Below are 18,511 nucleotides of genomic sequence, written 5' to 3' on the forward strand. Positions count from 1 at the left end.
AAGGAGAGAAAAGAGCCTGCTGCAGACATCTTGTCTCTCAGTTCCTACAGGAATATGTCTATCACCTCTCCTCGGGCATGTGTCACTTTATCTCTGATATTGAAGGTATTTGTATGCGGCTGACAATTTCATGTCCCAGTAGGTAGAGGAAATAACTATAGAAAAGAGCTTATATTTGACCAAGGAGGAAGAATTGGTTGGTGAAGTGGATGTGACAGGAACCTGAGAAGAAAATTACTCTCATATATATGCTGCTCTCATTTCTATGACAATCAATTTCATACAGTCTATCCCGACATCCCCAAAAGCATATGGGTATTCATCAGGGCATATTTCCTGATTCGAGTTTCGAAAAACTTGAAACCTGACTCTCAAACTGTGTTCATTTCCTTGCTCAGTGTTATTAGGCAGACTTCTTATATTAAAAAATCTAACGCAATGACTTTCACAGAGTAGATACCTAGCAAATTTGTTTTGTGAAATAGATAATGAAAATTTGGAACTAGGAAGGAGTGTGTAAATATATAAATGTCAACCCTCCTGTTTTCTCTTCTCAGGTGAGTGCAATGTGAGAAAAGACTGCAGACTCTGTCTAACTTTATCAGCTCCTTTTGCTTTGAGCTAATACCTAAGGGAAAACAGACCGTCATCTACTGAGTAATAACTCCATGCAAACTAGAGAGGAGAGCTAACATTTTCTGGCACCTAAGTGCTGAGCAATATATTTGGCACTTTTTGTACATGAGCTAATTTAATCTTCAAAATAACTCTATATAATAATATATATTTTTCATGTTACAAAAGGAAAAGCTAAGGTCTGTGGAGGTTAGACAGAGCTAGAATTGGGAATAAAGACTTTCTGACTTCAGAATACACACTCCAATATTAAAAAGCACTAAGCAAGTGCCCTGAGAAAATCTAAAAAGCAATACTGATTTCCGAACCTAAGTACAGCTCCGCAGCCTCATTAGAAAAAAATCCCAGGTTCATCCAAATCAGATTCAAGGATTTCAGAGAGATCTGATCACAGCTGGGGAAGGGCAGTCGGGCTAGAAACAGGGCCTCCGGACTCCTGTTTGGCAAGGTAACACGCATTCCTTTAGCCTTCCTGTGGCATTTAGACGTCTCTCATTTGCCACATACTAAAAGCATGATGAGATACAAAGATGGTGACACATGATCCCTCTCTGTCCACACTTTAATTGGGAAGAAAAAATATAACAAACAATAATACAATGCTAGTCTAGAGAAAGGTGACAGGGCGTTACATTTTGAGGGCGTTGTTTAGGATTCTGGGCCCCTCGTGAGCTTAACCCAGCCCGATCGACTTAGGCCAAAAGGGGCCGTAAACTTCAGAATGAGCAGGCATTTTCATGTTCGAAGGCCTCTATCTCCCTCCATTTCCCCAAAATAAGGAGCCCTGCTTTTCTGTGCCATGCTTCGGTCCTCTGTAACTGATGGATTTTCTGTGTCCTCCATCAGTTTATGAGCTCCTCCAGAACAGAAACAGTGTCTTGTTTGTTCTGCAGCCCAGCACCTGGCATTTAGCAGATGAAGTGAACTCCCTCCAAACGCATCGTGAATAAACGACAGGTGAGTGCTTGCAACAAGCTATTTCCACATCTCTCTTTAATTATTATATTGACTCTGTTAGAAAATTGCCCGTCCACAGTTTTTTAGACACTGACCACATTCCAGATGTATACCTCAAAATCAAGGTACTAAAGTCTGCCTTTGGAACCTCCTGAGGGACCTGTGAAAACCAATGCCTCACAAGACATTGTCTTAAGCTAAAGGTCAACACGCTCAAACAGAAACTCACAGGTTACCTTAGAATCACTAACACGAGCCCTTTCTTTTGGAATACGCTTCTCAAGACAAATTTCCTTTTCCAAAGGTGGAAACACCACACACATCTTATAATACTAATTTGAGAAAGAATACTCCCTGGAATAATTAACGTCATTTTAAAACTATGGCTTAAGAATTTGTTAAAGGACAAAGATTTCATGACATTTTTAACTGTAGCACGTCATGGCTCTTTGGTTATACCACACAGAGGGTTTAGACCTTCTGATTCTTTTACTCGGTTTCTTACAAAGAGTAAATAAGTCAATAAATAAATAAATTTAAAAATTTCAATTCCCATAATAGTCCTCTCTCATCTATGGGAGTTTGGTCCACAGTAAGCAGGACACGACATGGTGCTGTCTCCTGATTTCCACAGGAAATCCAGTCATGTTCATAATCCTATAATTTTGTTTAGATTTTTTTTCCTAAAGCTCACATCGTCCTGAGACACTGTTAAGATCAGCTTTTGAGCGGTAGAAATAAATTACTGTAACTTCTACTTACACTTTCCATGTTGGGAAGTCCCTGATTACAATACTGACCGGAGAGAACAGGAAGTTTCACGCCGACGTGTAAATGCTCTGCTGCGAACGTAACATGCCACTGTTGCCCAAGCTCATATAGCTACATCTAACCACAGAAGTTAGAGTAAATCCTCCAGCACATCTAGAAGTAGCGGAAGCCAGCTGGCGAGGAAGACTAGTGATACCTGCAACGCGAACTCCCATAAAGTGGAGAAGTAACTGGAAAAAATTTCCTCCGAAGGCGTCGTTGATGGAAGATGATACTCAAAATTAAAGCACAAACACAAATAAACCAAAAACCTGTTATTCCTCCTAGCCCTATGATAGGTTATTTATTAGTAAAATAAAACACTAAGCTTAGAAAATCTGAAGAGTCAGATGTCCAAATCTCACATTACCGGGGAGACTCTGACACCCATGGCCAAGGACGACGATCCCGACCTCTGTTTTGCAGTCGGAGTAGTACACGTACCTGACTTATAAATTAATGTCTGTACCTCGGCAAACGACTAAACTAAAATCTATACAAAGCTCTCTATGTGCGCGTGTGTGTGTGAGTGAGTGCGCGTGCAAACGCACTGCACAATGATGTTTCGGCCAGCAGCGGACTGATACATGACAGTGGTCCCATAAGATTATCATGGAGCCGAACTGATGGTAAGAAATGGAAGGATAAGTGGTTCAGGAGGAATTTTTTGACATGACGGGAGCAATATTTGTGGAGCTTGGAAACAGATTCCCTCACACTCAGAGCATCATAATTTTGAGTACACAGATTACTTCCCGATTAGTCGGCCACTGACCTGTTTCAGCACAGTCGGCCTGTCCCCACAGCGTTACACACTCAGAGGGAAGGCTTGTGGGACAGTGCGCATCAGGTCCACAGTGGTGCACAGTCACGTGCTCGGCCTTCACAGTCCCTCCCCACTCACTCACTGGCTCACCCAGAGAGACTTCCAGTCCTGCATTCTCCATGTGTGGTAAGCACCCCATACAGGCATAGCAGTTTACATTTGTATGATTTTTTTTAAAATGTGCCTTTTCTATGCTTAGATGTTAAGATACACAAATACCATTGTGTGACAACTGCCTACAGTGTTGGTACAGTAACACGCTGTCCAAGTCTGTAGCCCAGGAGCAACAGGCTATGTCCTATGGCCTAGGTGCGTAGTAGGCTCTACCATCTAGGTTTGTGTAAGTGCACTCTGTGACATTCACACAATAACAAAATCGCCCAACGACCCATTTCTCAGAACATATTCCATCGTTAAGTGACATATGACTACATATGTAAATAACATGAATAGCAAAGTAAATATAAGCAGGTAATAAAGACCTACAAATCTGGAACTTGGACCTGTTAATAATGCTATTTGTGAGAAACTAATTTACATAGAATCCTCAGAAATGTGCTGGGTTGCTGTGGACTAGGCCTTTGCACCCAATAATGAAACAACGACATGGCCAGAACTCTTCGACACGGGTGGATGGAGGTGGTAGGGTATAGAACGGCATAAGAATGACAAAGGCAAACTTCTGACACACCTATCGAAGCTACCTTTGGCTTAGGAAGTTTTATCAGCCACTGTGTTTCTCTGCATGGAAATTGAAAGGCTTGAACCTCCCTGTAGGAACATGTTTATCGGCATCTTTTGCCATTTAAGAAACACTGTAATCTTAAACTCAGTCTGTTGACATCTTTTCATCCATTGTATTCCTTTAAAGTTGAGAAAATCGCACAGTTTAAATGCCATCGTCAAAACCAACAGTAGATATTTCTGGGTTTTGGTGACTTTGCAAACAGATTTTTGCTGGAAAAGGATCTAGCCAAGTCACCTAGGTGAGTGTGAATGAGAAAATTTTAAAAAGGAAAGAAAGCGTATATCTCAGAAATAGCTTATTTAAAAAAAAAAAGTGATCATGGTAGGAGGAGAAATCTAAGGTATTTCATAAAAGTCCCAACACTGAACATTTATATCCACTAAGATATATTCTCATTAAACAGGTTTGAATTTTTATAATCTAGTTTATAACCTGGAGGGAGGGAGAGAGGCAGGAAGGAAGGGAAGGAGAGAGAGATGAAGAGAGGGAGGGAGGGAGAGAGAGGGAGAAGAAGAGGGAGAGGAAGAGGGAGAGAGAAAAGAAAGTTAGTACCCTGGAGTCTATTCTGCCTAACTTCCCATACCATTGGTTGAAAACTCTCATCATAGTGCGACATATTTTACTCCCACTTATTCCAGATATTCCAGCTAAGGAATCAGTATGTGCAAAGCTAGAGGCCAGGGAGAAGATGCCCTTCTGGAGGAGAAGTTGATAAACTGGTTTTCCCAGTCATGGATATCCATCCAATTGGGAACCTATCCAATTATGATATGTGCATTTTGTTTGCACATGTATATGTTCACATATATATATATATATTTATATACATACACATGCATATATAATAGCCTCTTGATGGCTTTTACGATTCATATTTTAAAATTCCCATCATGATTCCACCATCGGACTATGAACTCCTTAAGGGACACAGTGTCTTTATATTCCCAGGGCCCCCAGTGTGCATAGTAGGTGCTCTCAGATGCTACTGGAATAAAGGTATGAATGGTCAGTGAATAGACTACAGTTTACACAAAGGGATAATAAGTTGTCCTTGATGTGGCTGCTTCAAAAATACATTTTCCCTAAACCACATTTTGCTTTCTGTCCACAGCTTCCCCAAGAAAGCTTGCAGACAGCCACTGCCAATTAATGCTAAATACATTCACCAGTCCAAGGGGATATTGTTTCTGATTAAGAATTAACACACTTTGGCATGAAGCTGTCACTGTCAATCAGTTTAAATCAAACTGAAATGTCACACCACTTAGCATCTGGCTTGTCCACGTCTAACACTGCAAACAAGGATGCTGTTCTACTAAAGAGGAAATAATCCCCATATACAGGGAGACACAGGATTCTTTAAGGGGTCAAACCCCACCTAAAAATGCACAGTCTTCTATGTAAAATTTTCAGCACACACCTTTTCTCTTAAACACATAAATGTAAGTTATAAGGGAGCAGGGACCAGTCTGCCCTGATCATACATCACTCCCCAAGATGACAACAGCGCCTGGCACAAGGTGAGCGGCAGCAAATACTGACTAAACAAAGGGATATGAATAGTTATTTGCTGGAGCAAAAACACCAACTGTGCCAACCATCACAGGCCCCATTGGCATTCATGTGTTTGTGCTAATGTTCGCTTTAAAATGAAGTAACAGTGCTTAAAGGACAAGCCCTGAATCTTTGATAGTAAAGAAAAAGGAGATTTAAGCAATATCTGTTAAAAACATTAGTAACGTCACCTATGCAAATGGGATCATCAAAACCCATACCATCGACCTACAGCAAACTTCACACCGCTGTGCTCACATTAGCCCTTACAGAGAGTCACTGTAGACATACGAAGAACTTATGAAGAGCCTTTCAGAAACGAGATGTTCCTAAGTAAAGGAGCCTCTACGCCAGGACTTTTGATAAGAAAAAGTTATAAAGTTAATAGAAGTGAATAACTAACATTTATTGAGAGTTTACTCCATGTCAATGTTTTAAGTGATTACCTATTAATTAATTTATTATTCACAAGAAACCTATCATTATCTCGATTTTACAGATGAGGAAGTCGAGGCTGGGAAAAGTTAAGCAACTTGCCCAAAGCCACACAACTAAAAGGTGAAAGAAATGAGAATCATCCTGAAGCGAAATACAGAAATGGTTTTAGCACAACATAAACACGGTTAAAACTAGTCTAATGAACCTCTGAACATGATTAAAGGAAAATAGTGAAGTATGATGAGTCCATGCCTGGGAGGAACTCTCTAAATTGGAAAACTGATCATTCATTAAGAACAAAACCAATCAACGAAGTGCCTGCCTTGTGCCTGGCATTATTAGAAGGAAGAAATGCAGTGGAATTAAGTCAGAGAATGCCCTGCTCTCATGAGCTCACATTCTAGTGGGGAAAGGTGGTGGATAACATGCATGAACATATATAAATGCAGTATTTTCAGATTATGGCAAATGCTACGAGGAAAAGACAGAGGGAAATGTAGTAGAAAGTGACTTATAAGTCACTTGAAGTTGGGTGGTTCAGAGATTTCTTAGAGACAGTGATATCTAGGCTGAGATCTGTGTTGACAGAAAGAGGCAGCCACCTGAAGATCTAGGAAAAGAGAAATTCAACCTAAGGAACAGGAAATGCAAAATTTCTGTACCCGGGAGAGCTTGGAGCTCAAGCATCAGAAATAATGCCAATGAAGGAAAGAAGGAAGGAAAGGGAGGGGAGGGAGGAGAAGAAGCCATCTCATGGGGGGTCACTGTAATTGCATCGAATATATAAAGTCATTTGTGGATAATTAACATACATCACTTCACTATTGTGTATTCCCTCCCACTAACATGGAACGTCTCTTATTTATTCTAGTCCTCTTTCATGTAACTTCAGGAAATTCTCATGGTTTTCTTTATATAGGCCCTACACACTTCTTTAATTTGTTCTTATACATTAATGTTTTATTATTACAAATGAGATGTTTATTTTTACCTACGCATATGTTCTAATTGTTTTTTCTCATATCTATCAGAGGCTGTCAGAACAACATGGCAAACCTGGTGAAAATTCTTGTCCCCAAATAATATACATGCCCCTACAGTGATTGAAATTCTCTTTTCTTCCTTAGAGCTGAATAAAAACCGATACACTTCTGTCCTCTATTAATCTCCAATCTGACGATCTGTTGACCACTCGTAGACAGTTCCCTTTCCTGCTTCCCTCCCTTTCCTCCTCCCTCCCCCACCTCTTTCCTCTTCCTTCCTCCCTTCCTCCCTTCCTTCCTTCCCCCCTTCCTCCCTTCCTTCCTGCAGTGGTGTTCATTTTAACTCTTTCTGATGTTTGAAATGTGTATCTCTTTGGTGGAAAGTAAGTTTCATCTTTCTCTGAATTTCCCAAAACTAGGTATTCACTTCCCTAATCTATCCATCTATTTAACAAACAGTGATATCAGAATATTATGAATGCACAACAGAGGCCCATCATCCAACCTGCGTTAGGTAGAAAACGCTTCCACAGAGACCCAGCCTGGAGACAAGGAGACCTGGGCTGAGACTATCAAAATTGCCCAGGACAAATGGATATATTTCATCAGCCATGAAACAACCACATAATCTGATTGATCTGTTCAAAAAAATTTTTTCAATTATGTAATTAACCTACAAATACATGTTTGGTATAAAAATCCAATAAAAAAATGAGAAAATGGAAGAAAAATTTTTAAGTACTGTATATGTTTTCTTCACCTGAAAACCTTACAGATAATTTTTAGCTATATTGTTATCATAGACTTTTATAGTTTTCTAAATGTACACAGGCATACATTATATAATATAAATATCGCTGTATATATTATTCTGCAACTTCTTTTCCTTGACAACGCCTTGGCATACTTAAGCTCTCTGCTTAAGTACATACAGAACTCCACTGGTCTTTTTAATATGTACATGGTATCTTTTTATAATACAGAGTGATATGTAGCCACATGCTCATTGTAAGAAACATAGTATTTAAAACCTAAAAATGGAAACAGAAGCCCTAATCCTCCCAAAATTATCCACTCACATTCTCATTCCCCAGAGCTAAACTCTTTTAAAGTCTTAGTGTATTCTTCCAGAAATGTGTGTGTATGTGTAAATGTTTTCTCTATTCTCTTAAAGCCAAACTGCATGAAGGGGCCCGGCAGGACACAGATGCCCCACTTCCGCTGCACTGACCCTCCATTCTGGGAAGGGCTGCGAGTGAGATGTGCACAGGTGGACTGGCTCCTCGTCACACTAGACTCCAGAAAGGTTCTATTCGGTGTAGTGTGACCTCAGTAAACGCCAGTTGGAACAAAGCTGCATTTTCTGACGTAGAACATTCTTTTAACAGAGGAATGGAGTAAGGGAAACCAGAACTGCTCTTATTAGTAATGTTGGAGGGAGGATGAAGAGTTTTATTTGTAAATTATTCACTCTCTTAATTCAAGTTATTCAGCAAATGCATTTTGGTAGGGCACAATGAAACGAACAGGATCTTCAGGCAGAGCATTTATTCAAATTGCCACCTGCCACATGGAAACTAACACTGTATTCTCCAGAATACAGACATTCAGGTTCACATGCTTCAGCGCTATGGGTGATTCTAGCTCCTGGCTCTGTGACAATTCATAGTAAATAAAGTATGAATCTTAGGGATTATTTATTTACTTTTAAGTGAATCTGTGATCTGTGAAAGACCCTGTTACTAGTTAATAGGAGGAAAGAAGTACTTGTCACCAGAATAGCAGGGAAAAGCATATTACATGCTCAGCACACTCTTCGCAATTTCTTCCCAAAAGGTTTGTGTCAGAGATTTGCAGGGAGACGAGCGAAGTGAAACTATTATCCACATACGAGAGAGGAGAAATTTCATCTAAAACGTTAGTAAGCAAGGTGGAATCAGGGGGACTTTTCATTATAGGGGCTCTTATGTTTTATTCAAATAGTTAATAATTATGCAAGCTAAGATTAGTATAGCATTTTATACTTTGCAAAGCAATTTTAAAAGGAAGAGTTTACACAGTAGCCCAGTTTAAAATGAAAGTGTGGGCTCAGGAGATTAAAAAAAACTTGGTTCAGCTTATGTCCCTAAAAAGCGACAGCATTCAAGGGACAATGTTTCCTGCTGGCAAATTCTACTTTGCTCCCAAACATGTTATGACACCATCACACCTAGAACTTCAAAGCATTTAAAGCCTGTGTTATTCTATTTCCTCAACTCCATGATATCGGGAGGTAAGGAGATTTTCAGCTTTACTTTTCAGAGCAGAAACCTCAAAGAACATGTGGTTTAAAACTATAGCCACACGATTGAGAGAATCAGCAGCTAGCTCCAAAATCAAGAACACTCATCCTCCCTAAGCAAGACTTAATTAACTGTTCCAGCTAAATAATCAGTGTAGTTCTCACTAGTTGCACAACTGTAGACATCTTTAAGAGCCCATTGTTTCCCTCCATCCTTTGTAGACTAAGTATTTGATCAATTTGATTGATTTGACAGAGACTTTCTAAGTTTGACCACGTGGGGGCAGTATTATCATGCCATTGAAAGGCTTTCAGGCTCATCAGTTCAGGATGAGTGCCCTGCCAATTAACTCGGGAAAACATCCTTTTGTGTCCTCTTCTTCGACTTAGAGACACACAAAAAAGAGAGCCAGCTGTGCAGTCTCTGAATAGAGCTCTGTTTCTCCCATCCAGCTTATCTGGAGGGATGTGGGTGCAGGATAAGGGGCAACACTGCCGCCTAATGAGCCAATTACTCTGAATGGCACAAAGACACCTAGGGACCTAGAGAAAGGTACTTCCATAAGGGAGAAAGCAGGACAGGACTATAATTTTAGACAATTCACAGGCTTAAAATGTCCCCCTGGGTTTAAAATGTCTTCTCTGTTCTCTTCATTTGACTTTCCGACAAAAAAAAAAAAAAAGGAAAGATGTTTATATTAAGATTTCTCCCATTTTCTTGGTGACTTCTAATTTGTACAAGCCACATCTTCCTAGCAATACATCTACAGTACAGCCAACTTGCAAACGTGCATGCAAAAGATTTCATCTGTTACTCTCGCGTACAATTTATTGTGGAAGAAACTAGTGTGAGAGAGCTAGTATATATATATTTTTTTCCTGGTATACTGAAAGGACTATCTTATTTAATCCTCACAATAATTCTGTATAGTAGGAATCATTATTTCCATTTCACAGAAAAATTAACTGAATTAACTCAAGTTCCCACCGACAGTAAAGGAGCAGAACCGGACCCATCTGACCCACAAACCTACGATTTTACTCCTTAGCATACTTATTTCACATTCAGGATCATCTCTCCCTCCTTTTTAATTCTTTGTCGTTGTTTCATTTTTGTTATTGCCCAGTTTTATTCTTAAAATTTTAAATAAAGAAGTCTCAAAAAAAAAAAAACAAGAAATAGCTGATGAACTCATTGCCCAAATAAGCCCTGATGTCTTTGAACACAAAAAGGAGGGAAAGCATAACATAAAGATCTGATTAGAAAAACAACCATATACAAAAGAACAAAATCAAAAGTAAAAACTTCTCTATGACTCATACTCATTCCCCTCTCCACAACCATTACCACTTAAAATACTTAAAATAGAAGTATAATATATGATGGTAGATCTAATAATATAAGCTAGTACTTATAAGTGCATCTACTATTAGCCAGGAACAGTTTGAAGCACTTAAAAAATATTAAAACAGTTAAATCACTTAATGTGCATGGATAGCCAAATATTTTTTTTATTTATGCTAAAGGGATCTTGACTTCACAGTATTCTGAACTTTTCCTTTTTTCTTTTTTTCCTTTTAAATATAGATCTTGGAGATCCCCCTCTGTCCATAGAGGCTGGTCTTTTTTTCTTTTTTACAAAGTTAAAGTACTGAATAGCAACAATGAATCATAATTAACTTAATAACACCTGTGGTTTATTTTCTCTATGATCTTAACTGAGAAACGTATATGGTTGGTTTCCTTTTAATTTAAAAGTCACATCTTAGCAACAACAAAAGACTGAATATGGTTCAAGGGTAGTTAGGTGAGAAACAAAACAAACACACATATATATACACACACAGTAGCTTATCACGAGGATACGACCCCCAGTGGCTGCCTGAAGCCATGGATAGTACTGAACCCTACATATACTGTTTTTTCCTATACATACGTACCTACGATAGAGTTTAATTTATAAATTCCGCACAGCAAGAGATTAACAACAACAACTAATAATAAAATAGAACGGTTATAACAACGTACTGTAATAAAACAACAACGTGCTGTAATAAAAGTTATACGAACCTGGTCTCTTGTACTGTACTCTTCACATGAAGGAAGACTTCACGGCTTCTCTGAATTGCCGTATCACTACGCCTGCGCTTAGGGCCCTTATTAAACAAAATAAAAGTTACCTGGACGCAGGTGCTGCAGCCCCAGGAACGGCGACCTGACGACGAAGATGGCGATGAAGTGACTAATGCGTGGGAGCGTACAGAGCGGCAACACTGGATAAAGGATGACTCAGGTCTCAGGCGGGAGGAAGTAGACATCGCGAGATTTCATCACTACGCGCAATCGCGTGCAATTTAAAACTGACGAATTGTTTACTTCTGGAATTTTCCCTAACTGCAAATGCAGAAATGAAGCCACAGATAAGGGGGACCACTGTATAGCTCAGGCTGCTTCTCCCTCCCACCTAATGAATCACCAGGTGTGTGAAGCTCAGCCCGACAAAAGGAGTTTTCTTCACCGCTGTCCTTTAGTGCCACCTCTAAGTGATGCGATAACACAACAGTAGTCCCTTTTCGACCAGCGCTACCATATTGTGCCAACTCATTTGTGAATCAGCCTGGGTCCTTTCTTCCTTTGTTAGCTGGTCCTAGGAAATTCCCCCAGCAGCCACAGGTGTGAGAGATGTCAGTACAATGTGAGAGTGAGTCTAGGCTACTTGAGCATGTAATTTACACACGCTTCGAGGATCTGCTGAAGCTCAATCCGGAATACAGCATTTCTAGCATACAATGAATTGCGGCTTTGCTCATCCTTATGGGGCTTGGTGTATTGGATAATCCTCAGCTTACGATAGATGATTTGGTGATGTGATGATATCAACACAGTGTACAGTCTGAAGGTCTGACATGAAGGTCAAGATAGCTGGGATCTCTGCGATGTTATTACAGACTGCAAGGGAATTAGCGTAGTCCTGGGAGAACAGGTGAGTGGTTACTGCTTTTCCGCCCTAGGAAGGTGAAATGTTTTTGACCCCTGCCCCTAATTTATGAGGTCAAAAAATAACGCATTTACCAACATAATATATACGTTCCAATGCTAGAAACTGTTTTGATCTGCTCCAGTAAGATACCCAGTGGCCGTGATTATAATATCACCTTGGTAGGCTAATGGTAGTCCATTGTAATCCTAGGCAGTCCACTCGATGTTTGAAGAGCCCATACTGATAAAACCACCACCTGTGTGTCCTTCAAATCTTTGATAGTGGCAATATTGTTTCTGAGCAACTGTCTTGGCCAGAGATAGGGGAGGTCGGCCGCAGGAGCTTCCACTCAGTCCTTTCTAAGTTAATGTTCTTTATGCCACAGTTTGGAGAACCAGTGTGGACTTACACCAGATGCTAAGGGTATCTATGCCATTGGGGTCCTGGATAATAACTACAGAAATAAGAAGAACGTGGGCCCAAATTCTATCTTTCACCCTGTCTCTATTGGCACCCACCCTAGCTGGAGGACTCCTAGTATCAGTACCAGCCCATACTCTTCACCCAGCAGCTGTCAAAAAGCCTGAGTTTTCCACTTTCCCCAGTGCACAGTTACGCTGCCGAACAACCAGAGGTATGTTGACTACATAAACTACTTTTTTCAGAGAGCTTCATCAAAGACATCTGACATCTTCTTCTGTTAGTAGGTTCTGGGTTCATGAACTGATATATGGATCTGGAAACTGGGTTAGGGCCCATGATTTCCCATTGGGACAACAGATGTCAACCTGTTCACCACTGGCTCTCATACTTCTTTGAAATTACAAGTTGAGAAATACCTGAATTGACAATTCTCTTTCTCTGTCTCTCTCTCACCCCTCCCATCCACCCTCTGCTCCCTCCACCCCCGCCCCGCTTTCTCTCCACCCTCTCAAGGAATACCATAATTTAATAGTTATCACCAGGGGTTCCAGTCAAGATGGTGGAGTAAGTAAATGCCGTGCTTGACTCCATGACCACATTAGAATTATAACTAAATTATAGAATAAGCAACCTAAAGAACCACCTGAAGACTAGTTAAACAGAAGTCCTATAACTAAGGATATAAAGAAGCCATGTCAAGACTGGTAGGAGGGGCCACTGAAATGGGCCGGTCCCACACCCACCCACGTATGGCAGCAGTAGAGAATCGGGAAGAATATATCAGCTGCAGAGGTTCCCCGCTGAGGAGCGAGGAGTCCCAGCCCCGCAACAGGCTCTCCAGCCGGGAACACCAGTGCCGGGATGAGGAGCCCCCACAACATCTGGCTGTGAAATCAGCAAGGATTCCATCTGTCCAGGTGAAACAGGCTGCTGAAAATCCAGGTGTCCTCTTAAAGGGCCTGTGCACAGACTCTCTTGCTCCTTGGCACTCACCTTGGGTTCGAACAGTGGCTCTGGAGATGCCAGGAACTTACAGGGAGACACCTGTAAGTTGTATGGCTTCAGAGAAAGGGCTAAAGAAACAGCTGCCGTGGTCGCTGTATCGATTCCTCCTCCCACATTGGGGGAGGGAGCCACTCTTTCAGTATTGAGCCTTCCCCCTACACGGCCAAATTTGAATCTACATTGGCCAGGTGAATTCCACTTGCTCCTCCCTTGTAATTCCCTAAGATCCTGCCCCACCCAACTCAAGCACTGCCTGAGGCTCTTTTGACAGAAGGCAGTGAGGGTTGACCTGTGCTGCAGTCTTTCTTAGACAACTCTCAGGGATGGGTGGGCCCCAGGCACCCAGCAGATGACTTCCTAGTGCTCTGCCTTTTGCTGACTGGCCTCAGGCTCAGTACTGGTGCCAAATCTAACTTTGCATTAACCTGAACGCCACTTGCCCCACCTTGGTGATGCCCTGAAATACCACTTCGCTCAACTCAGATTATAATGGGACAACACTAAACTAAAAAAGTTTTGTACAGCAAAGGAAACCATCAACAAAATAAAAAGACAACCTACTGAATGTGAGATAATATTCACTAGGGATATATCCAATAAGGAGTTAATATCCGAAATTTATAAAGAACTCATACAGATGAACACCAAAAAAATAAATAATTCAACTAAAAAATGGGCAGAGGACCTGAACAGACATTACTCTAAAGAGGACATACAGATGACCAATAGATTTATGAAAGATGCTCAACATCACTAATCAGCAGTGAAGTGAAAATTAAAACCACAATGAGCTATCAACCTCATACATGTCAGAATGACTATCATCAATAAATCAACAAACCACAAGTGTTGGAGAGGATGTGGAGAAAAGAAAACCCTTGCACACTGTTAGTGGGATTGCAAATTGATGCAGCCACTATGGAAAACAGTATGGAGGTTTCTCAAAAAAATTAAAAATAGAACTACTGTATGACCCAGCCATTGCACTTCTGGGTATTTATCTGAAGAAATCCCAAACACAAATTCAAAAAGATATATGCGCCCCTATGTTCATTGCAGCATTATTTACAATGACCAAGATACAGAAGCAATCAAAATGCCCATCAATAGATTACAGGATAAAAAAATATGATACAGATTTATGATGGAATATTACTCAGCCATAAAAAAGAACAACACGGATGGACCTAGTAGGTATTATGCTAAGTGAATTAAGTCAGACAGAGAGAGACAAATACCATATGATCTCATTTATATGTGGAATCTAAAGAACAAAATAAAGAAACAAAACAGAAACAGACTCATAGATACAGAGAACTGATAGTTGCCAGATGGGAGGGAGGTTAGAGGCTGAGTGGAAAAGGTAAAGGGATTAATAAGTACAAACTGGTAGTTACAAAATAGTCACAGGGATGTAAAGTACAGCATAGGGAACACAGTCAATAATATTTTAATAACTATGTATAGTGCCAGGTGGGTACTAAACTAATGAGGGGATCATTTCGTAAATTATATAAATGTCTAACCACTATGCTGTACACTTGAAACTAATATAAAATAGTATTGAATGTCAACTATAATTGAAAAATAAAAAAAAAATTTTTAATAGTTATCACCACCTACTCCTGTTGGACAAGACACTCTGCCACTCTGGCCTGGATGCCAATTATGATCATTATTTCCATCTTATGACTGGTGCTTTGATACTATGATGCTGCCATGTGACTCTGCCATTCCCCAACTCCATAGTTCACATGTCAGAGAGCTCAGTCTTGTGGCAGCATTTCTCACTGTCAGGCCAAGTCTATACAAAACAGTCACCACTAAGCTACTGAAAAAGCCAGTGCACCCCTCACCAGTGCATTCCTGGGCACTCCTGGGGACCATCAGCTGATACCATCTACGTCTTACATAGTAAAGACATTTAAACGTCCCCACCTACTTAAGCCTTCCGACCCATTCCTCGAGATGCCTCTAGGGAGGTTCTAGCACCTTCGTCTTTGTGTTCGAGCTTGACGTGCCATTCAGAAAACCCAGATACCCTCTCCGCAAGATGAATCTAGAGTCATGAGTGCCCTGACATAAAAAATATTCTCCCCTACCAGCCTTAGAGTCTACTCTGCCTGCTCCAACACCCTCAGATTCCATTCTCAGGAATGGTCCCCAGTTCTTAGTGCGTATTAGTCCGGTTCTGAAACTCATTCAGGTGTAAGCTACTTCGCCCTGGGGCTGAGACAGTACTTCCTCAGTCAGACAGAGAGTGCTCAGATCTGACCCCGGATGTTGGTCTTGGGGAAGTGAGTGGTGACGGAGGCAGATCTTGGGGAGAACAGGACAGCAGTATGAGGCCCTGTTGCAGGGTAGAGCCTCACATCATCTCCAGGGATACCTCACTGCTCTTCAAAGCAGCCCTAAAGCCCCTCTGACTTTCACAGCATGCTTCAAGTAAGCAGTTTCCTGCGTGTATCATTTTCTTTTGCCAGGGATTGCCATGCAATTAATCCACTCCAATATTCTCATAATCATCGTTTTCCTAATACTGTTTATTTGGCAGAGACTTTGTATAAAATAATGTTTCACCTACTCCTTGCACCTCATCTCAACTAATCGTAGGTGAAAACGTCAGTAATTGTAATGCCACTGCATGCCAAGGTTGTTAGTCAAGTAATTACCATCAGTATAGGTCTCATATTGCCATCGATGCAAAAGTAACTCAGCTCCAAAACAGATTCTTGGGGTCTGCTTTCTAGGACTTTTTCTGATCTCAATTGTTAGAGCCTAGAGCTCTCAAAAGGTAGAGTTTGAGGCAGAAGGCTTTTATCCTGTTACTTACAGGAGATAGGTAGTACAAGAAGGGATTTTTAAACAGATAATTACAAGGTAAGAAAATAAATTCTATAATAGAGATATGAATAATGTCCACTTTACAACCCATCTGAGAAGGTGATTAATTGTACTTGAAGAATCAGAGACATCTTCATGGAGAACTAAAGTAACAACATTCGTTCAGCACTCTATGTCAGGATCTATGCTATTTATATTCATATTTAATACTTACAATAATCCTATGATGCAGCTAGCACGGCTGGCTACACTTTAGAAATGAGACTAAAACTAAACCAAAGATGCTAAGTGGCAGAGTCAAGGCCCATGCTTTTAAGGACTATGCTAAACTGTTTTTCTGGAAGACAATGCTGGTCTGATTTCTAAGAGATAAGGTGCTTTTTGTGTCAACTAGAAGGATAAGGATACCCTGGGCAAAAAGGACAAGAAATGCAAAGGCAAAGAGATGCAAAAGAAATGAATGCTTTAGGATAATAAGAAATAAACATGAACTGGGAGCCATTTGAAGGTCGTCTTCGTCGTTCTGCCTGCTATAACAGTGTACCATGGACTGGGTGACTTATAATAACAGAAACGTATTTCTCACAGTTCTGGAGGCTAGGAAGACTAAGATCAAGGACCCAGCAGATTCAGTGTCTGGTGAGGGCCTTCTTCTTGGTTCATAGATGGTTGTCTTCTCACTGTGTCCTCATGTGCTGGAAGCGGCAAGGGAGCTCCCAGAAGTCTTTTTTTATATAGACACTAATCTCATTCATGAGAGCTCTGCCCCTATGACTTAAACAACCTCCAGAGGCGCTACCTCCTCATACTGTCACCTTGGAGAATCGGTTTAAACATAGGAATTTTGGAAGAACACAAAAATTCGGTTTATAGTAGAGGATGAACAAGACAGGAAAGAAAATATGATGAACAGGTGAGAGAATTTAGACTGTAAAACATAAAAACCGGTGGGCTTTACAATAGGTCCATCAAGAGATCACGAAACTCTGAAAATGAATTATGGCCCTGGACATGAGCAAAGGGACATGAAGCTTGTGCCCCTATATTGCTGTTATCTCTAGCTCTATCCTCCCTGGGCCTAAGTGCCAGATACCCACTTGTCTCCATATGACTTTGGGAAAGTTTCTCAACCTCATTATCTTGTTTCTGTAGGTATGAGGAAAATAATAGCTGCTACCTATCTACCTTGTAAGATTGTTATAAAGATTAAATGAGATAATTCAAAGATAGTACCCGACATCCACATTTAACTTACATGAATTCAGCTATAATCTCTTGCCCAGAGATAGAAATATAAAGAAAGCAAGAGAAGGAATAACAGTTCAACAATATGTGAAGTTCTACTTTCAATAATTGGTAGCTCTCTCTTGGTGAGAAGGAAGGTGTGAATCTGCTGTTCCCATATTTAGTCTCAGTTCCCCACTGCCTTTCAGAGTGTGACTATCTCACAGACTAGGAGTCATTTGTGCTTGAAGCTATGGCATAATATAGTGAATGAAACATAGCACGTACTCAATGAATGTTCAACAAATGTTTGTTTATATCCTTGTTATTATTATTCTCCACCCTGTTCATCTTGCTAGCAGGCTGCAACCTCTGTCAACTGATCTGTCAATTTTTCTCTCTTGGAGAGACAGCTGTTCTATATTGGGGTCTTAGCCCACCATGGCTTAGAGAGGAGTCATTGGCCTGCCCTGAGTTATTTCCTTAATGGCTACCTAGAAGCAGCTACTCTTTCAGTAGAAGTGGCTATTCAAACCTGGATCTGTCCCAAAGTTCTTACATAATTCCCTGCACATATCCAACCTGGAATCAATGTCCATCTCCCTAAATTTAACTCTAGGCCCACCAGATCACTAAGCCCTCTTGTCCTTCCAGCCCCAGAGAGAAAGAGGAGAAAGAAGACATATGAATGTCTACCTCCCTGCACTTTATTTAAGTCCCATCTCGTACCCTGGACTGGAACTAAACTCTTCTCACGACTGCTGGTAGGGACAATAGCCTTTCCCGTCCCTGGAAACTCTT

At 40.7% G+C, this 18,511-nt stretch overlaps 1 long non-coding RNA gene across 6 annotated transcripts in view; it reads right to left on the reverse strand.

Moving 5' to 3' along the window:
- The window catches only part of LOC107196190, a 393,663-nt gene that overhangs the window by 371,973 nt on the left and 3,179 nt on the right, over positions 1-18,511 (reverse strand). The window lies entirely within an intron of this gene.

This window comes from Pteropus alecto, unplaced genomic scaffold, assembly GCF_000325575.1.
Source record: "Pteropus alecto unplaced genomic scaffold, ASM32557v1 scaffold5, whole genome shotgun sequence".
Lineage (NCBI taxonomy): Eukaryota > Metazoa > Chordata > Mammalia > Chiroptera > Pteropodidae > Pteropus > Pteropus alecto.